This window comes from Oncorhynchus mykiss, chromosome 16 (assembly GCF_057628025.1).
Source record: "Oncorhynchus mykiss isolate SJ-2025 chromosome 16, ASM5762802v1, whole genome shotgun sequence".
Classification (NCBI taxonomy): Eukaryota; Metazoa; Chordata; class Actinopteri; order Salmoniformes; family Salmonidae; genus Oncorhynchus; species Oncorhynchus mykiss.
Window position 1 is genome coordinate 9,893,286 of NC_143037.1, and position 26,436 is coordinate 9,919,721.

A 26,436-nucleotide genomic window follows, 5' to 3' on the forward strand; every position below is an offset into this window, starting at 1 on the left:
TGTGGTATAGTCTGGGAAGAAGCAATATTAATCATCTCAAATTATTCTCTGGTTAACATGACTTACGTCTCTCTCTCTCTTATCCTATCCTTATCCTATCCTCCTTTTGTCACTCTATTTCACAACATTATACTCTCTTTTTCTGTTTTACTCTCTCTCTCTTTCCCCTAATTTACTCCCTCTATTTTTTCAACACCTTCCTTTTATCTTTTATATTTTTTTTCCCCTCTCCATTTTCTTCTACTGACCAATCTATGGTGAGTCTTTCAACTTCGGCGAGTCTTTATACCTCGGTGAGTCTTTATACCTCGGCGATTCTCTTAACCTCGGCGAGTCCCTAAACCTTGTGAGTCTTTCTCCAACTTTTTTCCTCCATCTCTCCTTTTTTTATTTGTTTTTGTCCAGCAGACCAGACTGGTCTCAAGGCCTTTCATATTATTCTGTCTGTAAATCCGAGGTTCTCCATTTAGTATGTACGTTTGGTATGGTTACATACAACAGATAGATGGTTTCTTAAAGTAAAAACAAAAGTAGGGTGATTGGTCAGGGTGGATAGGTGGGCGTATAAGGTGAATGTCTAGCAACCCAGAGTTTTGCGAGTTTGAATCTCATCATGGACAACTTTAGCATTTTAGCTAATTAGCTACGTTTCAACTACTTACTCATTTTTAGTTACTTTGCAACTACTTAGCATGTTAGCTCACCCTTCCTCTAACCCTAACCTGAACACCTAGCCAAACCCTAACTTTAGCCACCTAGCTAGAATAGTTAACATGACATATGTTTTGCAAACTAGTAACGTATCATGCGTTTTGCAAATTTTTAACAAATGGTATTGTTTTTAAAATTCGTAATACATAACAATTTATTCAAATCCGTAACATATTGTAAGTTTTACCAATTTGTGAAATATAATATGAATCGTAATTTGTAACATTTCATACGAAATGGGTGATGGACGTCCACAAATTAATACATACTGTACCCTGAGAAGTGTGACATATCACACTAAATGGGTGATGGATATTGTAATGCGTCTGTGTGTAACTGTTGAGTTGAGTCAGGCGCAGGACAGCAGATATGGGTAATGAAAGCAATTTTACTCAAATATATCACAATACACATTGTAGAAATACAAGGCTACAAATACGGACCGCAATGCAACAAACAATTACTGACAAACGAACATGGGGGAACAGAGGGTTAAATAATGAACAAGCAATTGGGGGATTGAAACCAGGTGTGTAAGACAAAGACAAAACAAATTGAAAATGAAAAGTGGATCGGTGATGGCTAGAAGGCCGGCGACGTCGACCGCTGAACGCCGCCCGAACAATGCGCGGCTGATGCGCGGCTCCAGCAGCGCGCTGACACCGACCTCGGAGATGACCCGGAACATGAGGCGCAGGGCAAACTGGATGGAGACGGTGGAACTCCCGCAGCAATGACGGGTCCAAGACATCCTCCACCGGCACCCAGCATCTCTCCTCCGGACCATACCCCTCCCACTCCATGAGGTACTGAAGGCCCCTCGCCCGACGCCTCGAGTACAGGATCGCTCGAACAGCATACGCCGGGGCCCCCTCGATGTCCAGAGGGGGCGGAGGAAGCTCCCACAACACAGACTCCTAGAGTGGACCAGCCACCACCGGCCTGAGGAGAGACACATGGAACGAGGGATTAATACGGTAATCTGGGGGAAGCTGTAACCTGTAGCATACCTCATTCAGTCTCCTCAGGACTTTGAATGGCACCACAAACTGCGGAACCAGCTTCCGGCAGGGCAAGCGGAGGGGCAGGTTTTGGGTCGAGAGCCAGACCCGGGGCCTCACTGCGGTGGCGGTCGGTGCTCGCCTTCTACCGCCTCACGGCCCGTTGCAGGTGCACATGGGCGGCGTCCCAGGTCTCCTCCGAGTGCTTAAACCATTCATCCACCGCAGGAGCTTTGATCTGGCTCTGATGCAAAGGTGCCAGAACCGGCTGATAGCCCAGTATGAACTGGAAGGGAGAGTGGTTAGTGGAGGAGTGGCGGAGTGAGTTTTGGGCCATCTCTGCCCAGGGCACGAACGGCGCCCACTCCCCCGGCCGGTCCTGGCAATATGACCGCAGAAACCTACCCACATCCGGGTATACTCTCTACACCTACCCGTTACTCTCAAGGTGAAAACCTGAGTTGAGGCTGACCGAGACCCACAGACGTTCCATGAATGCTCTCCAGACCCTGGACGTGAACTGGGACCCCGATCAGAGACTATGTCCTTATGCACCCCGTAGTGCCGGAAGACGTGAGTGAACAGGGCCTCCACAGTCTGTAGGGCTGTAGGGAGACCTTGCACTGGGCGCACACCGAGCAGGAGGAAACAAACACACTCACGTCCTTGGCCAAGGTGGACCACCAGTACTTCCCACTAAGGTCCGTTAAGCCAATGTCTCCACGCCTTCAGAGCCTTGACAACAGCCAACAGCTCCCGGTCCCCCACATCATAGTTTCGCTCCGCCGGGCTGAGCTTCTTCGAAAAGAAAGACCAGGGGCGGAGCTTTGGCGGCGTGCCCAGCCTCGGATGCGTCCAACTCCACTATGAATGCCAAAGAGGGATCCGGATGAGCCAGCACGGGAGCCAAGGTAAACAGAGCCTTCAGGTGACCAAAAGCCCTTTCCATCTCAGCCGACCACTGCAGTCGCACCAGTCCGCCCTTCAGCAGTGAGGTAATGGGAGTCGCTACCTGATAAACCTCTGGTAGTAGTTGGCAAACCCTAGAAACCTCTGCACTTCCTTTATCGTGGTGGGAGTCGGCCAATTACGCTCGGCTAAAATGTGGTGACTCTCCATCTCCACCCCTCAAGTGGAAATGCGGTACGCTAGGAAGGAGACGGATTGTTGGAAGAACAGACATTTCTCAGCCTTGACGTACAGGTCATGCTCCAACAGTCAACCAAGCACCCTGCGCACCTGGGACACATGCCCGGCGCGTATTGCGCCGCATATCACAATGTCGTTGATTTACGCCACTACACCCTGCCCGTGCAGGTCCCGGAAATTCTCGTCAACTAAGGCCTGGAAGACTGATGGAGCATTCATCAACACCGTACGGCATGACGAGGTACTCAAAATTGCCCTGAGGTGGTACTAAATGCCATCTTCCACTCGTCCCCCTCCCGGATACGCACCAGGTTGTAAGCTCTCCTGAGAACCAATTTTGTGAAGAAGCACGTCCTGTGCATTGACTCGATCGCACTGGCGATGAGAGGCAGCGGGTAGCTATACCTCACTGTGATCTGACTGATACCCCGATAGTCAATACACGGGCGCAGACCTCCATCCATTTTCTTCACAAAAAAGAAACTCGATGAGGCAGGTGAAGTGGAGGGCCGAATGTGTAAGACAAAGACCAAACAAATGGAAAATCTGACCTCTACCCTAAGCAGGCATTAACCTGTTCCTGTGAGGGAGACATGAGATGAGGGGGAGGAGAGTGGAAGGGGGAGTAGAAGGGGAGGAGGGGCTGGAAAGATGGGAGGAGAGTCGAGACAGCTGCTACTCCCCAAATGGGAGCAAAGAGGCTATGACCTGTAAACATACACCTGACAACTACACACACACACACACACATTCTACACTCTTAGTTAAAAGGGTTTCAAAATGGTTCTATGACTGTCTCTATAGAATAACCCTTTTTTTTTGTTGACGCAAGAACCCATTTTGGTTCAAGGAATAATCGAAAACAGTTCTACCTGGAACCAAAAAGGGTTCTTCAAAGCTTTCCCATATGGGGACAGCCAAAGAACCCCTTAAGGTTCTAGATCGCACCTTTCTGTTTTAAGAGATTTCATGATGGGATCAGCACACAGAAGCAAAAGAAAGTGACTGTTCATAAAAGTCTGGAAAACTCTGTCGTGCTTCTCTCAACAGAAGGCTGTTCCAACACAACATCGCACGTCAGCACTCATATCATTATTGAAATAAAAAAAAAAAGTTAATATTTTGTCCTGTAGTTGAACACCCAATCTCCATAATTCTGCCTTGTATGCACACACACACACACACACACACACACACAGCATCAGCCACACACACACACACACAACCACAACCACACACCAACAAACACACACAAAAACACAACCACAACCACACACACAACCACACAATCAGTTTGACAGGTTGCCTGCTTTTCCATCAGGGGGACCAGTAACATAAGTTGTGTTTCTAAATTAATATTAAATAAAAGGTTCAAGCATCTGTCTTCTAGTAATTAAAACAATTAGCAGAGCAGAGGGAGATCAATTCTTCCATTCCTGTTATGGAGGAGCGTACGTGTTTCAAATTATTGGGATGATGGAAATTTTGAGAGTTTGGACACTGGGTGGGAGTGGGCGTGGTGTTGGAGAGAGTGTGGACACTGGGTGGGAGTGGGCGTGGTGTTTGAGGGAGTGTGGACACTGGGTGGGAGTGGGTGTGGTTTTGGAGAGAGTGTGGACACTGGGTGGGTGTGGTTGGTAGAGGGTGTGGACACTGGGTGGGAGTGGGCGTGGTTGGTAGAGGGTGTGGACACTGGATGGGAGTGGGCGTGGTTGGGAGAGAGTGTGTGTGAGGTCGTCACTCTGTCTGTGCCTGCACGTGGCTGTGTGTTCTTCTCTGTTTGGGCTTACGTACTTTTTGTCCATACCCCTCTTCCTCCGCTGTTCCTCATGCATGTGGGTGTGTCTGCGTTCGTGGGTGAATGTATCACTGCGTAAAATGGCCTGTTTCCGAGTGTGTACATATAAGTCGCCTCAGCAGGCAATCTACTCCATACATTCATATAGTAGGCCTATAGCCCAGTCATATATTTATTTAGTAGGCCTATAGCCCAGTCATACATTTATTTAGTAGGCCTATAGCCCAGCTAATACATTTATTTAGTATCCCTATAGCCCAGTTGTCAGGTGCGTGAATGAGGACCCAAAAGCGAATTAACAAAACAGAGTTTCTTTAATGACGAAACACACGTAGGCTCAGATGGACAGGCAGAATCCGACAGGACAGGACAAGGTTAGATGAACAGGCAGATTCCGACAGGACAGGACAAGGTTGCAGCAAACACGACGATAGTCTGGTTCAGGCATGAGTAACACAAACGAGAATCCGACAAAGACAGAAGCAGAAACAGAGAGAGATATAGAGACCTAATCAGAGGGAAAAAAGGGAACAGGTGGGAAAAGGGGTGAACGAGGTAGTTAGAGAAGACAAGGAACAGCTGGGGGAAAGAGGGGAAGAAAAGGTAACCTAATACGACCAGCAGAGGGAGACAGGGTGAAGAGAAAGAACAGGAACAGGACACAACATGACAATACATGACAGTACCCCCCCACTCACCGAGCGCCTCCTGGCGCACTCGAGGAGGAAACCTGGCGGCAACGGAGGAATTCATCGATCAGCGAACGGTCCAGCACGTCCCGAGAGGGAACCCAACTCCTTTCCTCAGGACCGTACCCCTCCCAATCCACTAGGTACTGGTGACCACGGCCCCGAGGACGCATGTCCAAAATCTTACGGACCCTGTAGATAGGTGCGCCCTCGACAAGGATGGGGGGGGGGGGGAAGACGAGCGGGGGCGCGAAGAACGGGCTTAACACAGGAGACATGGAAGACCGGGTGGACGCGACGAAGATATCGCGGAAGAAGAAGTCGCACTGCGACAGGATTAATGATCTGAGAAATACGGAACGGACCAATGAACCGCGGAGTCAACTTGCGAGAAGCTGTCTTAAGGGGAAGGTTCTGAGTGGAGAGCCAAACTCTCTGACCGCGACAATATCTAGGACTCTTAGTTCTACGCTTATTAGCAGCTCTCACAGTCTGCGCCCTATAACGGCAAAGTGCAGACCTGACCCTCTTCCAGGTGCGCTCGCAACGTTGGACAAAAGCCTGAGCGGAGGGGACGCTGGACTCGGCGAACTGAGATGAGAACAGCGGAGGCTGGTACCCGAGTCTACTCTGAAAAGGAGATAGCCCGGTCGCAGACGAAGGAAGCGAGTTGTGGGCGTATTCTGCCCAGGGGAGCTGTTCTGACCAAGACGCAGGGTTGCGAAAAGAAAGACTGCGTAAGATGCGACCAATAGTCTGATTGGCCCGTTCTGCTTGACCGTTAGACTGGGGGTGAAAGCCGGAAGAGAGACTGACGGAAGCCCCAATCAAACGGCAAAACTCCCTCCAAAATTGAGACGTGAATTGCGGACCTCTGTCCGAAACGACGTCTGACGGAAGGCCATGAATTCTGAAAACATTCTCGATGATGATTTGTGCCGTCTCTTTAGCAGAAGGAAGCTTAGCAAGGGGAATAAAATGAGCCGCCTTAGAGAACCTATCGACAACCGTAAGAATGACAGTCTTCCCCGCTGACGAAGGCAGTCCGGTGACAAAATCTAAGGCGATGTGAGACCACGGTCGAGAGGGAATGGGAAGCGGCCTGAGACGGCCGGCAGGAGGGGAGTTACCGGACTTAGTCTGCGCGCAGACCGAACAAGCAGCCACGAAACGACGCGTGTCATGCTCCCGGGTGGGCCACCAAAAACGCTGGCGAATGGAAGCAAGCGTACCCCGAACGCCAGGGTGGCCGGCTAACTTGGCAGAGTGAGCCCACTGAAGAACGGCCAGACGAGTAGGAACGGGAACGAAAAGAAGGTTCCTAGGACAAGCGCGCGGCGACGGAGTGTGAGTGAGTGCTTGCTTTACCTGCCTCTCAATTCCCCAGACAGTCAACCCGACAACACGCCCCTCAGGGACAATCCCCTCGGGGTCAGTGGAGGCTACTGAAGAACTGAAGAGACGAGATAAAGCATCAGGCTTGGTGTTCTTAGAGCCCGGACGATAAGAAATCACGAACTCGAAACGAGCGAAAAACAGCGCCCAGCGCGCCTGACGCGCATTAAGTCGTTTGGCAGAACGGATGTACTCAAGGTTCCTATGGTCAGTCCAAACGACAAAAGGAACGGTCGCCCCCTCCAACCACTGTCGCCATTCGCCTAGGGCTAAGCGGATGGCGAGCAGTTCGCGGTTTCCCACATCATAGTTACGTTCCGACGGCGACAGGCGATGAGAAAAATACACGCAAGGGTGGACCTTGTCGTCAGAGAGGGAGCGCTGAGAAAGAATGGCTCCCACGCCCACCTCTGACGCGTCAACCTCGACAACGAACTGTCTAGAGACGTCAGGTGTAACAAGGATAGGTGCAGATGTAAAACGATTCTTGAGGAGATCAAAAGCTCCCTGGGCGGAAACGGACCACTTAAAGCACGTCTTGACAGAAGTAAGGGCTGTGAGAGGAGCTGCCACCTGACCGAAATTACAGATGAAACGACGATAGAAGTTCGCGAAGCCGAGAAAGCGCTGCAGCTCGACGCGTGACTTAGGGACGGGCCAATCAATGACAGCTTGGACCTTAGCGGGATCCATCTTAATGCCTTCAGCGGAAATAACAGAACCGAGAAATGTGACGGAGGAGGCATGAAAAGTGCACTTCTCAGCCTTCACAAAAAGACAATTCTCTAAAAGGCGCTGGAGGACACGTCGAACGTGCTGAACATGAATCTGGAGTGACGGTGAAAAAATCAGGATATCGTCAAGGTAAACGAAAACAAAGATGTTCAGCATGTCTCTCAGGACATCATTGACTAATGCCTGAAAGACAGCTGGAGCGTTAGCGAGGCCGAAAGGAAGAACCCGGTATTCAAAGTGCCCTAACGGAGTGTTAAACGCCGTCTTCCACTCGTCCCCCTCCCTGATGCGCACGAGATGGTAAGCGTTACGAAGGTCCAACTTAGTGAAAAACCTGGCTCCCTGCAGGATCTCGAAGGCTGAAGACATAAGAGGAAGCGGATAACGATTCTTCACTGTTATGTCATTCAGCCCTCGATAATCTATGCAGGGGCGCAGGGACCCGTCCTTCTTCTTAACAAAAAAAAAACCCGCTCCGGCGGGAGAGGAGGAGGGGACTATGGTACCGGCGGCAAGAGCTACAGACAAATAATCTTCGAGAGCCTTACGTTCGGGAGCCGACAGAGAGTATAGTCTACCCCGGGGGGGAGTGGTTCCCGGAAGGAGATCAATACTACAATCATACGACCGGTGTGGAGGAAGAGAGGTGGCCCTGGACCGACTGAACACCGTGCGCAGATCGTGATATTCCTCCGGCACCCCTGTCAAATCACCAGGCTCCTCCTGTGAAGAAGAGACAGAGGAAACAGGAGGGATAGCAGACATTAAACATTTCACATGACAAGAGACGTTCCAGGAGAGGATAGAATTACTAGACCAATTAATAGAAGGATTATGACAAACTAGCCAGGGATGGCCCAAAACAACAGGTGTAAAAGGTGAACGAAAAATTAAAAAAGAAATGGTTTCGCTATGATTACCAGAGACAGTGAGGGTTAAAGGTAGCGTCTCACGCTGAATCCTGGGGAGAGGACTACCATCCAAGGCGAACAAGGCCGTGGGCTCCCTTAACTGTCTGAGAGGAATGTCATGTTCCCGAGCCCAGGTCTCGTCCATAAAACAGCCCTCCGCCCCAGAGTCTATCAAGGCACTGCAGGAAGCTGACGAACCGGTCCAGCGTAGATGGACCGACAAGGTAGTGCAGGATCTTGAAGGAGAGACAGGAGTAGTAGCGCTCACCAGTAGCCCTCCGCTTACTGATGAGCTCTGGCTTTTACTGGACATGAAGTGACAAAATGACCAGCGGAACCGCAATAGAGACAGAGGCGGTTGGTGATTCTCCGTTCCCTCTCTTTAGTCGAGATGCGGATACCTCCCAGCTGCATAGGCTCAGCACCCGAGCCGGCAGAGGAAGATGGTAGTGATGCGGAGAGGGGGGCAACGGAGAACGCGAGCTCCTTTCCACGAGCTCGGTGACGAAGATCAACCCGTCGCTCAATGCGAATAGCGAGTTCAATCAAGGAATCCACGCTGGAAGGAACCTCCCGGGAGAGAATCTCATCCTTTACCTCTGCGCGGAGACCCTCCAGAAAACGAGGGAGCAAAGCCGGCTCGTTCCAGCCACTGGAGGCAGCAAGAGTGCGAAACTCAATAGAGTAGTCTGTTATGGATCGATTACCTTGACATAGGGAAGACAGGACCCTGGAAGCCTCCTGCCCAAAAACAGATCGATCAAAAACCCGTATCATCTCCTCCTTAAAGTCCTGATACTGGTTAGTACACTCAGCCCTTGCCTCCCAGATTGCCGTGCCCCACTCACGAGCCCGTCCAGTAAGGAGAGATATGACGTAGGCGATACGAGCAGTGCTCCTGGAGTAAGTGTTGGGCTGGAGAGAAAACACAATATCACACTGGGTGAGGAACGAGCGGCATTCAGTGGGCTCCCCAGAGTAACACGGCGGGTTATTGATTCTGGGCTCCGGAGATTCGAAAGCCCTGGAAGTGGCCGGTGGATCGAGGCGGAGATGGTGAACCTGTTCTGTGAGGTTGGAGACTTGGGTGGCCAGGGTCTCAACGGCATGTCGAGCAGCAGACAATTCCTGCTCGTGTCTGCCTAGCATCGCTCCCTGGATCTCGACGGCTGAGTGGAGAGGATCCGAAGTCGCTGGGTCCATTCTTGGTCGGATTCTTCTGTCAGGTGCGTGAATGAGGACCCAAAAGCGAATTAACAAAACAGAGTTTCTTTAATGACGAAACACACGTAGGCTCAGATGGACAGGCAGATTCCGACAGGACAGGACAAGGTTAGATGAACAGGCAGATTCCGACAGGACAGGACAAGGTTGCAGCAAACACGACGATAGTCTGGTTCAGGCATGAGTAACACAAACGAGAATCCGACAAAGACAGAAGCAGAAACAGAGAGAGATATAGAGACCTAATCAGAGGGAAAAAAGGGAACAGGTGGGAAAAGGGGTGAACGAGGTAGTTAGAGAAGACAAGGAACAGCTGGGGGAAAGAGGGGAAGAAAAGGTAACCTAATACGACCAGCAGAGGGAGACAGGGTGAAGAGAAAGAACAGGAACAGGACACAACATGACAATACATGACACCAGTCATACATTTATTTAGTATCCCTATAGCCCAGTAATACATTTATTTAGTATCCCTATAGCCCAGTCATATATTTATTTAGTAGGCCTATAGCCCAGTCATATATTTATTTAGTATCCCTATAGCCCAGTCATACATTTATTTAGTAGGCCTATAGCCCAGCTAATACATTTATTTAGTATCCCTATAGCCCAGTCATACATTTATTTAGTATCCCTATAGCCCAGTCATACATGTATTTAGTATCCCTATAGCCCAGTCATATATTTATTTAGTAGGCCTGTAGCCCAGTCATATATGTATTTAGTAGGCCTGTAGCCCAGTCATATATTTATTTAGTAGGCCTGTAGCCCAGTCATATATTTATTTAGTAGGCCTGTAGCCCAGCTCATATATTTATTTAGTAGGCCTGTAGCCCAGTCATACATTTATTTAGTATCCCTATAGCCCAGCTAATACATTTTTCACATTTATTCATGTAATCATCAATTACAGAAACTTTATTTGAAGTGCATTTAAAATAAAATATCTATACTTTTAAAGGCAATACAAGAGATCAAATGTTAACAAATAACAGAAAACACGACGGTGTCATTGAATAAAGGCAAAGCTAAAAAAGACTGGTTGACAAAATGGGATTTTACTGCCTCAAGCAGGTTCACAGTACAATGCAAAGTTACGCATCAAAACGGATAAATAATTTAAAAAAAAAATAAAATAAATAAAACATATAAAAAGTACAATACACTTCATGAAATGAACACAAACTGATACAATTTAAGAAATAAATAGTAACTTTGGTTCCAAATGCTAGGCCCCTTGATTTCTCCTAGTTTTACATCCAAGTCAGCCTAATGCCTAAAAAGCAGCCCTGCCTAAAACTGGTACTACTACTCTTAGACTCTGTATTCCTGGTAAAACAACACTTTATTCTGGCAATATGCACAGCGCTTCATAATTCTCTGAACTAAAATGAACTGGGCCTCTGATACGGATTCCAATGCCTCAACAAGGGGCTAGAGATGATATTGATTCAGATGTTTCTGGAACCAATTTATACGAGCCATGACATGAGAAATGTGTTTTCACGCCTAGTGTTAGCTCTGCATCTGGACGAATGAGTGGTAGGCCCGTCTGTCTGTCAGTGGCCAACCACTTTACAGGAACACATGATAAAAGACATCGTCTTCTTTGATCAGTGCATGGAATCCTGGTTTGGATACATGAATGTGAAGACACTATACAGATCGTTCATATCTTCACTTGCTTATGACAAACGGCTGTTAAGGGTGAAGGTTACGCCAAGGTCTTTTTGTTCAGTTCGTAGCGTGCAGGGCAACCGCTATGTAAATTCTGCATTCTGATTTGCTGTGGGGTTTTTGATAGGAGTGGCCAGTTAGGAATGTCATCTGGAGGCAGAGCAGGGGGAAACCATATGTTAGAGGTGTACAGCAATCTGAATAACTCCTCAAAGCTTGTCCCATTCCTGTACCAACACACTTTAGGGACATCTCAGATGATGGATGGAGCAGAAAGGTGTGTGTGTGTGTGTGTGTGTGTGTGTGTGTGTGTGTGTGTGTGTGTGTGTGTGTGTGTGTGTGTGTGTGTGTGTGTGTGTGTGTTATCCCTGATATATTGGCTGACTTGCCTGGTCTCTTGTGGAGTTTCCAGGTTGGTCTTTCCCCCTGTCAGCTGGGTAACACATCATTACTCTGAGAGAGAGAGAGTCCACAGTTTGGCCAACCACCAGTTCTTGCCCAGCGATCTGGGAAGAGTTATAGCCACAAAGCGCGGAGCTACGCAAATATTCGCTTTCTGCTGCAAAACGTCCAGATGAAAAATTTGCCCCAGCTTTCAACCATGGTCTCTGCTGTCACAGCCCTGTTTAGATTTTAAACATTTCATCAAAAAGGAATTTGACTTGCAGTTTATCAATCCTTTTCATGAGGCTCGTACCCTTGCAGTCTGAGGTCTTGAAAATACCCACAGATCTAGCATCAGGGTAAAACCTAGCTTCATGTCCACTCCCTGGTTCAACCCTGACCCTAATCTCAAACCTTACCCTTACCCTAGCTTCATGTCTACATCCGTTCCACCCTAGCCTCAAATCTAATCCTAATCCTAACCCTAGTTTGATGTCCATGTCACAGTTCAAACCTAATCTCAAATCTAACTCTTACCCTAGCCTCATGTCTAACCCTAAACCTAGCCTCAAATCTAACTCTAACCTTAACCTCAAATCTTACCCTAACCCTAGCCTCAAATCTTACCCTAACCCTGGTCTCAAATCTAAACCTAACCCTGAGCTCAAATCTAACCCTAACCCTGACCTCAAATCTAACCCTAACCCTGACCTCAAATCTAACCCTAACCCTAGCCTCAAATCTAACCCTAACCCTGGCCTCAAATCTAACACTAACCCTAGCCTCAAATCTAACCCTAACCCTAGCCTCAAACCTACAGGGCCTGAACCCCAGAGGGTACCTATCATTAGCACTTATTCACATACAAACCAATGCATACATTCTAGACTGAAAAGCACATTTTCGAATACACAACATACATTTCTCCCATTACAACCATTCCCACCCATCTCAGTTTACAGGAGGACCCCAAACATGAAGGATCTGCTAGTGCATGCAACATTCTCCACCAGGTCTTCTCCCTGTTTACCCATGGAACATCATTACTATAGACAACTGACAAACATACACAACCCACACGCACACACCTCCAGTCCAATCAAACAACTGATGAACATAAACAGCACCAACATCGTATATGCAATCACCTGTTCACTATGTGATCATCAGGAGAGCCAGGCGGAATGCTTGAACCCTGAGCTCTCGCCTTCCCTTGATCAGCCCAGGTAATTTTACATTTTCACACATACACAAATTCCTTCACGATCCCAGGATTGGAAACAATAACAGAGGAGACCGCAATAGGCCAGTGCAATTCAAGGTGTAAAACCTCAAACAGAATGTATCATAAACCTAACCCTAGACTCAAATCTAACCCTAAACCTAACTCTCGCACAGTCACATCAGAAGGTTTTTTTCTTCAAACAAAATAGTCTCTATCGAAAATGCATTGTTCGACCAATGGGTAAAGCAATATGTTAATTGTATAGATACTCCTCTTAGAAAACCATGTCTCTATCATAATCCTTTGAAAATGGACTGGAGTTTTACCCTTGTAGAATGGACAAGATTAGGTTGATTAAATCAATGGAGGACTGAGGGGAAAAAAGTGGTACGAATCTGAACATAGCATTGTGTCTGTGAGGCTGTATGCTGTGAGAGAGAGTTAAGGCTACCTGACAGGCTTATTATTGAACTCATCATCTTTCTTCTCAAATCCGGAGGAGAGAAAACAATATAGAGAGGAGGTAAGATCCGGTATCGAATTTGAGACTTGACGTATTCTTTTCATATTTTAGTGTAGGCTTTTCATATTAATGTGAAATCTAGCGTATCTCTGTGAACTGTCAACGGAGCATTTTTCCATTTAATTCAGCTCTTGTCATGTTAATTTAGCTTTTTGCGACCTGCGGAAAGAACTTTGTGGAGGATGTCAAATCCATTTAAAATCCTCAAAAGTCGCTAAAATCTCTGTCAACAGAGCTATGTGCTTATTATCGGACATATTAGGTTAGGAAATCTGACTTCTAATGATATGTTAGAGAAATACACCACTGAATGATTCAGGACATGAAGAATCAGATTTGTCTTGGTGAAATGTATTTTATGACGTAAGGTGACATTTCATCACCAAAGTACGTTTTCACTCACTGTGGACAGAGTGGGTGGGCACCCTAAGTAGAGAGCTTTCATCATGACTCCCACTTTGACATTTGCAATAAAGTTGAGTGGAAAAGAAAACTGATCACACAATGTATACTGGGTATAGAGCCAATAAGATGAAACCATCTACCACAGAGTAGCCAATAAGATGACTCCATCTACGACAGAGTAGCCAATAAGATGACTCCATCTACGACAGAGTAGCCAATAAGATGACTCCATCTACCACAGAGTAGCCAATAAGATGACTCCATCTACCACAGAGTAGCCAATGAGATGAATCCATCTACCACAGGGTAGCCAATAAGATGACTCCATCTACCACAGAGTAGCCAATAAGATCTCCATCTACCACAGAGTAGCCAATAAGATGACTCCATCTACGTCACATTCCTGTGTGTTGTCCTTATTGGCATCATCTCAGCCCAGGATTCTGCCATGACAGTCAGTCAACGACCACAGTCATCATGCATCAATAAACTCCCACTGTTTCAACACCAGCGGTTAAGTAACTAACTAAATCTGTGTATGCAGGAGAGAACATTTACCCCACAGATCACAGAAGTGGGCTTTATCAGAAGCCTTTGTTAGCCATGTCTTCATTGGGTTAACAAGAGGGCAAGCCTACACGTCACTGTGCGTGTGTGTGCGTGTGTGTGTTAACTGATTCCCAGTAATGTTGATGCATCATTCTCTTAATCGTTGATGAAGATGAGTATGTTGATATTGATTTGAGAAACAATTAAAAGTCACATTTGAATGATGATACAATTAGTCAACATAAACACAAATGAACAAAGGCAAGACTAACATTTAAGTCCTCAAAATTGGAAAAACAGAATTCCAGCCAAAATGTCTTCATTCATTATTTTTCAGGCTTTGACTTCATCCACTCTCCCTGTGTACTTGATAGCTTGTCCTGTTCCTTCTGAGCCAAACATCTTTCTATTTTTCACGAATCTCATCTCTCTCCTCTCTTCTGAAGATGGAAGGATAGATATTAGGTGATCGTTTTGGGAAGGATGAGTTTGGGAACTGACAGAGGTGTATCTTCAGTCAGTCAATCCGGTCTTCTCCTACTGAGAGAGTGACTCATGCATTACCAAATGCTACCAATAACAGTCTGCCATGGCCCGGCTTCTGAAGATTAAATTCCTTCATATCATTGCCACCAGAAGGCTAGCTAGCTGGTAGTAATTTCACAGACGTAATGTGAATGAAGAGAGCATTACCAAAGAATGCTGGTCATGTTGATTTTTTTTGCTCTGTGAAGTTCATGATCATTTCCCAGGTGATATTACTGTAAACTGTGCTACGTATGGTGTCACCACTCACCACAATATTATTTCAAGCCGTCTTTACCTTAATAGCTGTACTGCAGTAATTAACTACCGGTAATCACAAAGACACATTGTACTGCAAATTGGACAGAGAAGGTTCAAAGCAAGTGAGACCATATCAAGTCAACCATATCAAATCTCATTCAACCATCATTAAAACCCAATCAGTTTTAGAGAGAGCCCATCTGATTATAATCATGACCAGCCAATCAGAATGACCGTGTAACGACCACAGCGACTCCAGTCCTTCGCCTCTGTATCCGAGCCACACACCAGATGGGCTGGTGACACTTGGTCATCAGTATTCTCAGACCACTTTTGATGAGCTTGCAGTTAGTTCCTCTGCTTTACATGGCTCTGCAACAAATTAGAAATGTTGACAAATGCCAAGGGCTAGCTGACGGAGCCACAAACACACACAGCAATTGCAAAACAAATCAAAATCAATAATTATTTGTCACATGTACCGAATACAACAGGTTTAGACCTTACCGTGAAATGCTTACTTACAAGCTATTTCCAAATGATGCAGAGTTTAAAAAACAAAATCAATAACACATGAGAAATAAAACACACAAGAATGAAGCTATATACCAGGAGTACATGTAGGCAGGGGTAAAATGACTAGGCATCAAGATGTACTGTGTGTGCGTGCGTGTGTATGTGTGTGTGTGGCATCAGTATGTGTGTTGTGTGTGCATCAGTGGAAGCTCCTCAGAGGAGGAAGGGGAGTGCCATCATTCTCAGTGAATTTCATAAAAATGTCAATTGTAAAATGTAACAAAAAGCATAGATTGAACTATAGTAAATATAATCACATCACCAAATAATTGAAAAAAAAGTAAAGTAGAATCATCAGCACTCTGTAGGGTAACACCACGGTGTAGCTGGAAGCTAGCTTCCGTCCTCCTCTGGGTACACTGACTTCAATACAAAACCTAGAAGGCTAACGGTTCTCACTCCCTTCCATAGACTTACACAGTAATTATGACAACTTCCAGAGGACATCCTCCAGCCTATCAGAGGTCTTACATGTTGTCCACCCAATAAAAGGATCAGAGAATTCATTTAGTACTGAATTATATATACACTACTGTTCAAAAGTTTGGGGTCACTTAGAAATGTCCTTGTTTTTGAAAGAAAAGCTACTTTTGTTGTGTCACGACTCCCGCCGAAGTCGGTCCCTCTCCTTGTTCGTTCGGCGGCCGACGTCACCGGCTTTCTAGCCACCACCGATCCCCTTTTCATTTTCCATTTGTTCTGTCTTTGTCTTGTCACACCTGGCTTCACTCAATCAATTACGTGTTTATTATTTAACCCTCTGTTCCCCCATGTTGTATTTGTGAGTGATTTGTTATTTTGTTACGTGGATGTTTGTCAGGCGTTGCACTTTTGTTTTCGACCGTGTTTTGGCACTAGTGTGTGTTATGTGCTGTCATTTTGGTAACCGGTATTAAAGTGAGCCTGTTTATATTACTCCGCTCTCCTGCACTTGACTTCGCCTCCCATATACACGCATTACATGTGGTCAATTAAAATAACATCAAATTGATCAGAAATACTAAATAAATGACTATTGTAGCTGGAAATGGCAAAATCTTTATCATTAGAAAACCCTTTTGCAATTATGTTGGCACAGCTGAAAACTGTTGTTCTGAATAAAGAAGCAATAAAACTGGCCTTCTTTAGACTTGTTGAGTATCTGGAGCATCAGCATTTGTGGGTTCGATTACACGCTCAAAATGGACAGAAACAAATAACTTTCTTCTGAAACTGCCACACACTGATCTGTTTCACCTGTCTTTGTTATTGTCTCCACCCTTTCTAGGTGTCGCTTATTATCCCCGGTGTAGTACAGTGCCTTGCGAAAGTATTCGGCCCCCTTGAACTTTGCGACCTTTTGCCACATTTCAGGCTTCAAACATAAAGATATAAAACAGAATTTTTTTGTGAAGAATCAACAACAAGTGGGACACAATCATGAAGTGGAACGACATTTATTGGATATTTCAAACTTTTTTAACAAATCAAAGACTGAAAAATTGGGCGTGCAAAATTATTCAGCCCTTTACTTTCAGTGCAGCAAACTCTCTCCAGAAGTTCAGTGAGGATCTCTGAATGATCCAGTTGACGTAAATGACTAATGATGATAAATACAATCCACCTGTGTGTAATCAAGTCTCCGTATAAATGCACCTGCACTGTGATAGTCTCAGAGGTCCGTTAAAAGCGCAGAGAGCATCATGAAGAACAAGGAACACACCAGGCAGGTCCGAGATACTGTTGTGAAGAAGTTTAAAGCCGGATTTGGATACAAAAAGATTTCCCAAGCTTTAAACATCCCAAGGAGCACTGTGCAAGCGATAATATTGAAATGGAAGGAGTATCAGACCACTGCAAATCTACCAAGACCTGGCCGTCCCTCTAAACTTTCAGCTCATACAAGGAGAAGACTGATCAGAGATGCAGCCAAGAGGCCCATGATCACTCTGGATGAACTGCAGAGATCTACAGCTGAGGTGGGAGACTCTGTCCATAGGACAACAATCAGTCGTATATTGCACAAATCTGGCCTTTATGGAAGAGTGGCAAGAAGAAAGCCATTTCTTAAAGATATCCATAAAAAGTGTTTAAAGTTTGCCACAAGCCACCTGGGAGACACACCAAACATGTGGAAGAAGGTGCTCTGGTCAGATGAAACCAAAATGTAACTTTTTGGCAACAATGCAAAACGTTATGTTTGGCGTAAAAGCAACACAGCTGAACACACCATCCCCACTGTCAAACATGGTGGTGGCAGCATCATGGTTTGGGCCTGCTTTTCTTCAGCAGGGACAGGGAAGATGGTTAAAATTGATGGGAAGATGGATGGAGCCAAATACAGGACCATTCTGGAAGAAAACCTGATGGAGTCTGCAAAAGACCTGAGACTGGGACGGAGATTTGTCTTCCAACAAGACAATGATCCAAAACATAAAGCAAAATCTACAATGGAATGGTTCAAAAATAAACATATCCAGGTGTTAGAATGGCCAAGTCAAAGTCCAGACCTGAATCCAATCGAGAATCTGTGGAAAGAACTGAAAACTGCTGTTCACAAATGCTCTCCATCCAAGCTCACTGAGCTCGAGCTGTTTTGCAAGGAGGAATGGGAAAAAATGTCAGTCTCTCGATGTGCAAAACTGATAGAGACATACCCCAAGCGACTTACAGCTGTAATCGCAGCAAAAGGTGGCGCTACAAAGTATTAACTTAAGGGGGCTGAATAATTTTGCACGCCCAATTTTTCCGTTTTTGATTTGTTAAAAAAGTTTGAAATATCCAATAAATGTCGTTCCACTTCATGATTGTGTCCCACTTGTTGTTGATTCTTCACAAAAAAATACAGTTTTATATCTTTATGTTTGAAGCCTGAAATGTGGCGAAAGGTCGCAAAGTTCAAGGGAGCCGAATACTTTCGCAAGGCACTGTATATCAATTTCCAAGAAACTGAAGATCTCGTACAACGTTGTGTACTACTACCTTCACAGAATAGCGCAAACTGGCTCTAACCAGAATAGAAAGAGGAGTGGGAAACAGTGAAGAGGCTGGCCTTCTAGGCAGAGTTGCAAAGAAAAAAACAGGTCTCACACTGGCCAATAAAAAGTAAAGATTAAGATGGGAAAAAGAACTCAGACACCGGACAGAGGAACTCTGTTGCGGTAGTACACAGTGTGGTATGAGATCGTTAGTTTCTAGGCAATTTCTCGCATGGAATAGCCTTCATTTCTCAGAACAAGAATAGACTGCCGTGTCCTCTTCACTACTGAGGGTGTGTGTGTGTGGACCATGTTAAGTCCTTAGTGATGTGGACAACGAGGAACTTGACCCGCTCAACTACAGCCCCGTCGATGTGGATAGGTGCGTGATCTACCCTCTTTCTCCTAGTCCACAATCAGCTCCTTGATCTTGTTGACATTGAGGGAGAGATTGTTGTCCTGGCACCACACTGCCAGGTTTCTGACTCGCTCATCGTGGTCAATGATCAGGCCTACCACTGTCATGGTAGCAAACTTAACAATGCTGTTGGATTGGACCTGGATGGGAGACCAGATGCTGCTGGAAGAGGTGTTGGAGGGCCAGTAGGAGGCACTCTTTCCTCTGGTCTAAAAAAAAATTCCAATATCCCAAGGCAGTGATTGGCAGTGATTGGGGACATTGCCCTGTGTAGGGTGCCACCTTTCGGAAGGGACGTTAACCAGGAGTCCTGACTCTCTGTGGTCACTTAAGATCCCATGGCACTTATCATAAGAGTAGGGGTGTTAACCCTGGTGTCCTGGATAAATTCCCAATCTGGCCCTCATACCATCATGGCCACCTAATCATCCCCCAGTTTACAATTGGCTCATTCATCTCCCCTGTAACTATTCCCCAGGTCGTTGCTGTAAATGAGAATGTGTTCTGAGTCAATTTGGATAAATAAATAAAAAACAGGGACAATGGTGGTCAGCAAGATCACACAGTCGTCTGGGACATCGTCTATGTCCAGTCCCTAAAAAGCGGTAACTTTAGCCTTTAGATGTCATCGCTAATCCATGGCTTCTGGCTTGGGTATGAACGTGCAGTGATAATAGTACATGGGACTTACTTTTCAAGGACCCAATGCCTCTTTACAATTGTAGAAATAAAAATAAAAACAAACTAAACAGGAGTCAAAACAAAACATAAAGAGAGGGGTGGGCTCAAAGAAGGGAATATAATATGTGTGATGTATCAGTGTATGGGGAGGGGAGGGTTGGGGTTTGGATATGAACATGGTTTAGGGTAAGGGATAGGGTAAGGATTTGGATTAGGGGATGCTCACTATGGTTAAGAGAAGACTGTCTTAGTAGTGCATTTCGTTGCTTGTATATGTGTGCGTGGGGGTGGGTTCTGAAAGTTAAGGGGGTGAAAGGTGCTGAGGGGCTTTGTAGTTTCAGAGTAGTGTGTTGCAGTAGTCAAGACAGGAGGAGATTAATGCATGTATGAGGGTTTCAGCTGCATGATGGGAGAGGGAGGACCTGACTTTGTGGAGTCCATGATGATGGCAAGGTTGCATGCGTGGAGGGAGGGAGGAAGGGATAGACAGGGGTGTCGTCAATGGTGAGCGTGAGGTTGCCAGCTTTGGTGAGGGTGGATTTGGTGCCTATGAGTTACAGTTCTGTTTTATCAAGGTTGAGCATGGGGAATTTTTGTTGTATCAATTTTTGTTTATTTCAGAGGCAGGATTCAATGTGGATCATAGGTAGGTTGAGGAAGGATTTGGTGCTGAGGTAGATCTGAGTGTCATCGGCATAGCAATGGAAGTCAAGGTTGACGTGATGGAGGATCTAACCAAGGTGAAGGATGAGATGTCCTGGGGGGACACCCTGTATAACTGCAGCTGAGTCTGAAGTGTGGCCCTTGAGGGAGATGTGTCCGGTTTGTGGGGTATTATTTTAGCCAGGAGAGTGCGGTGCCCTTTGGGATCTGATGGCTCACTGTGTTAAAAACGGCACTCAGGTTAAGGAGAATCAAGATGTTGAGAGCACCAGCGTCAGCAGAGGTCAGGAGGTCATTGATAACTTTCAGGATTGCAGTTTCAGTACTGTGGAGGGGGCAGAAACCAGACTGGAAAGGCTCATACAGGATGATGATTAGCAAGTGGGTCTGTAATTGGGAGGCAACAGTACGTTCCAGAGTCTTGGCAAGGAATTGGAGGTTGGAAATGGGGCAGAAGCTATTTGGGATGGTGGTGTCCAGTCCTGGCTTTTTTTAAGATGGGGATGACTGCATCTGTTTTGTAGTTGGAGGGGACAGTTCAGTGGGCAAGGGAGAGGTTGACGGTGTGTGTGAGATATGGACAGAGAACAGGAAGGCATTGATGAGAACAGTGGGGAGAGGATACAGGGATGGACAGAGAGCAGGCAGGCATTGATAAGAACAGTGGGGAGAGGATCCAGGGAGCAAGTTGTAGTCTTGGATGACATGATGAGTTTTGATATATAAGGGGAGTCAATGGGGGACGAAATCGGAGAGCCTGCTTTCAGGGGTGACGGTTGGGAGGTTGACAGGGGGATAGGTGACTGAGGGAAATTCATCAGTCAGTGATGAGTTTATTTTGTCCTTTAAAAACTGAAGTGAGGAGTTGCAGAGTTCAGTTGAGGGAGTAGCGAAGGTGTGGTCACAAGTCTGAAGTAGTTTGCTGACAGTGGAGAACAGAGTCCAGGAGTTCTTATTGGAGCTGTTGATGATGTTGGAGAAGTAGGTGGACCTGGCAGCACTGAGGCCATCTCTGTAGCTGGAGAGGTGGGGTTTGTTGGCCTCAGCGTGGACAGTGAGCCCATACTTCCTGCTCGGGTGCTCCAGGCGGCAGCCAGCTTGCTTCAGGGTGCGGAGCTCAGGGGTCAACCAGGGCGAGGAGAAGGAGGAGGAGGAGGTGACAGGTTTAGCTTGGAGCAGGGTCAGAGAGTTGAGGGAGACAGATAGAGCAGTATGGAATTGGGCAGCTAGTTGAGGTGGGGACGTGGTCAAGAGGCAGGGCAGAGCAAATTGATTAGAGATTTGGAGGGAAATTAAGGATGTTGTGGTCACACAGTGGGAACAGGTAGGGGGAAATATGAATTAGTTTGAAGCCAATAGTGCAGACGTGGTCAAGTCTGTATCCTTTACTGTGACTGGGAACATTGACACTATGTGGACGATGTCGTTGATGCACTTCCTGATAAAACCTGTGACTGATTATGTGAATTCCTTGATGCTGACGGATGAGTCCCGAAACATATTCCAGTCTGCACTAGCAAAACAATCCTGTAACATAGCTTCCACTTCGTCAGACAAATTCTACACTGAGCGCGACATTGGTACTTCCTATTTGAGCTTCTGTTTGTAAACGATAAGCAGAAGGATATAATCGTGGTCTGATTGACTGAAGGGAGGTCTAGGGTGGGCCTTGTATGCATGTCTGTGGGTTGAATAAAAGTGATCCAGACTTTTAGCCCCGCTTGTGGCACAGGAGACGTGCTGGTAAAACTTGGGTAAGACTGCTTTTAATCTTCTTGAGTTAAAGATGCCAACTACAAGGAACGCAGCCTCTGGGTGTGTGGTTTCGTCTTTGTTTACAGCCCAATACAGTATTCGTTGAGTGCCAAAGTGGTGTTGGCTTGTGGTGGGATGTAGACTGCAGTGATAATTATATATGAGAAATCTCTTAGAAGACAGAAGGGTCTAATATTTACCACGAGGTATTCAGCTTGAGATTGTCTTCATACTGGAAGCTGAACCACCAGTTGTCCTTGACAAATAAGCGCAACACTCCGTTGTTCGGTCTTGGCGGTGCATTGAGAAACCGTCAAGTTGGATATGCATCGCCTTGGAGAGCCATGTCTCTGTGAGGCATTCTCCCGAGTCTCTGCTGGTGGCGCTTCTTTGGTAAACTGAAGAGGGGAACTAGGGTCTGTTGTAAACAAAGAGTCCAGAGACGTTGAGTCAGTAAGTCAGTAACAGACGATCTGATGTCCTAAACTGCTTGGCGGTCATAGGTGATAAGAGCATGAACTTTCTGTACAAAGAAAGTAAAGATGAACAGGAAAAAAGTACATTTTCTCGCAAAGTTGGGTCGGAGCTCGTAAATTGGCAGCCTTTTGCATTGGTGCCATCTACCCCAGACAGGGGGATACTCACAGAGTGCAGACAGATGGTTCTCTGTTGTCCTCTGTGTGTCTGTTTGCATTGGTGCCATCTTCCCCAGACAGGGGGATACTCACAGAGTGCAGACAGATGGTTCTCTGTTGTCCTCTGTGTGTCTGTTTGCATTGGTGCCATCTTCCCCAGATAGAGGGATACTCACAGAGTGCAGACAGATTGCACTCTTTTGTCCTCTGTGTGTCTGTTTGCATGTTTGTTTGTGTGTGTGTGCTTGTACAAGTTTATGTATGTAACTCAGTTTCCCTCTGTGGTATCATAATATGATTACCAAGTCATCGATATCACCTCACCATTATGTGCAACCTACATCCAACGTGATCCATGACTTTTGCTTTGGTATGGTTTGGGAGGTGAAATTAGATATTGATAATAGAATATTGAAATAAAACGTTTAATATGAAACCATGTCTTTTTTTATGTGACTGTGTCATAAACTTTGTGGTCATACCCAGTCAGCACATTTGGTTCCTTGGAAGTTGTGTGAACGTACATTTTTGTTTTCGCATTGGTTCTGGGAACGAAGCCATATGTTTCCTGACGGGTAAAACAGAAAGTGAAAATTTGACCTGTTCTGGGAATTAGAATTTTTAGGTTGCAGAGAGGTTCTGAGAATGTTTTACTCTGGTCCCTTGAAATTCCTCCTTTGAGGTTTAATAAATGCTATGAGAATGGAAATTATAGGTTATTTGTAGGTTTTTTAATATCTTCCTTAAAACATGTGACTTTTAATTACACTGCTAGCTTATTTTGAGTTAACTTTTTTGAACTCCAAGCACAGTTAAGACACATGGAAATGAATTTCCTTTAATCATGCAAACAAATGCACGTCTTAATGTGACATGGCATCACAAAGTCCAACTTCAAAACAGAAATGTAAAAACCAAAGCCTGTAATGTTATCAAATTCCCTCTATTCTCTATCACTCCTGCGATCTCAAGTCTGAGTCACTGAGTCACTACAAGGTCAAATTTTCAGTGGTGCCCTGCAGCGTTTGTTTGTTCGTTGATTAAACTCATCCATTTTTGCTGCTTTGTTATAGTAGTTTAATAGTGTTTTGTGTTGCATCGGATTACCGATTAGGCTACTGTAGAGCGACATGAAGTGCGCACAGTGGATATTCTCCTACCTGGATTACTTTTGCTGTTACCTGAAACAGCATTCGAACTTCTGAGAATGTCGGCGGCAACACACACTGCGCTATAGCAGAAATGATCTCTTGCAATGTAACAACTCGCATTGGGGAGAATGGGCCAAAGGGGACATACATGCAGAGATGGTGAGACAAAACAACCAGGGTGAAGGATTACTAAGAAGGAAGAGGAAAAGATGCGGGAAAGGAGGTGTGGCCAGAGGTTGAGGAACAAAACAAAGATTCCGCTTCCAACTATCCTGCTCTCCAATGTCCAATCAATAAAGGGGAAAATGGACGAATTGCGGGCAAACTCACGGTATCTATATGAATATAGGGAGGCCTGTGTGTTGTCCTTTTCTGAAACTTGGCTGTCGGAGGTGGTGCCTGACTCTGAAGTCCCCCCTGACAGATTCACTATTACTCGGATGGACAGAGACAAGTGAGGCTGCTGGTAAGGAGCACTGAGGGGGAGTCTGTGTTCTGATAAAGGATAGGTGGTGTAAAACTCTTTCAGTAGCTTTAATTACTCTAGTTACCCCACCTCTCTCTCTTCCCCAGTAGCTTTAATCACTCCAGTTACCCCCTCTCTTCCCCTTCTCCAACATGCTAACTAGTCCTAGAAACACTCCATAAATCGTACACATGGGAAAGTTAGAAAAAAAGCAACAGAAGGAAAGAGAGTCCAAGAGAAGGATAGAGAGGGAAAGAGATGGAAAGAGAGGGAAAGAGAAGGAAAGAGAGAGAGAGAGGGGGAAAGAGAAGGAAAGAGAAGGAAAGAAAGGGAAAGAGAGGGAAAGAGAAGGATAGAGAGGGAAAGAGAGGCCAAGAGAAGAAAAGAGAGGACAAGAGAAGGATAGAGAAGGAAAGAGAGGGAAAGAGAGGGAAAGGGGGGGAAAGGGATAAAGAGAGGGAAAGAGACAGAGCAACAGAAGGAAAGAGAGAGAAAGAGAAGGAAAAAGAAGGAAAGAGAGGGAAAGACAAGGAAAGAGAGAGGGAAAGAGAGAGATATGTGTGGTCCACTGCACTCAAGCTGATTCTATAAATTATATTTTTCCCTCTTTCCTTCCCTAATTTTCTTTCTCTCTGAAGTACTAGCAGAGTAAGGAATCCCACAGTACGCTAAACCACACGCAACCATGTGATCACTTGAAGTTAGTGTGACAACATGAAACTACATGTGAAAACGTGATCATGTGATTTCACGTGAAATCATGTCGTTATTCTGTGAGGGTCCCTCTGCCTTTGACTGATAAACGTTTTCTTCCCATGGCCAAGAGGGCTTGGTCATGCCGTTTAACGACAATGCTACTGTTACTGTAGTGTATGTTGACTACCATGTTTATAGCCCAACAGAACAGCAAGCAAAGACAGTAGAACGCCAGTGAGTTGTGTTAGCATCATTCTCATGTTGATGAAGCCTGTACAAACAAAATACATGTATACTGACTCTACACACCCACTCACATACAAGCTGCTGCTACTCTGTTTATCTTATATCCTGTGGCCTAGTCATCTCAGAGGGCGACTTAGGTTTGTTGTTGTTGAACGCTGTCGAACGCCGATACTGAAACCTGTCGGTAATGTTTTGTCTGCTGAGAGAGAAGTCCTTAAATAAACGCTTGGTATGCTTTCGCCGAAAAGCTTTTTTGAAATCTGACACGCCAGGTGGATTAACAACAAGCTAAACTGTGTTTAGCTATATTGCACTTGTGATTTCATGAAAATGTAATATTTTTAGTAATTTAATTAGAATTTGTTGCTCTGCAATTCAGCGGATGTTGACGAAAATGATCCCGCTAACGGGATGGGTGCATCAAGAAGTAAACAAACAGATTACCAACCATTTCAAATCCCACCGTACCTTCTCTGCTATGCAATCTGGTTACAGAGCTGGCATGGGTGCACCTCAGTCACTCAGTCAAGGTCCTAAACGATATCATAACCGCCATTGATAAGAGACATTACTGTGCAGCCGTATTCTTCGACCTGGCCAAGGCTTTCGACTCTGTCAATCACCACATTCTTATTGGAAGACTCAACAGCCTTGGTTTCTCAAAGGATTCCCTCGCCTGGTTCACCAACTACTTCTCTGATAGAGTTCAGTGTGTCAAATCGGAGGGCCTGTTGTCCAGACCTCTGGCAGTCTCTATGGGGGTGCCACAGGGTTCAATTCTCGGGCCGACTCTCTTCTCTGTATACATCAATGATGTCGCTCTTGCTGCTGGTGATTCTCTGATCCACTTCTATGCAGACGACACCATTCTGTATACCTCTGACCCTTCTTTGGACACTGTGTTAAACCTCGAGACGATCTTCAATGCCATACAACTCTCCTTCCTTGGCCTCCAACTGCTCTTAAATGCAAGTAAAACTTCCAACATCACTACTCCAGATGGTTCTGACTTAGAATATGTGGACGACTA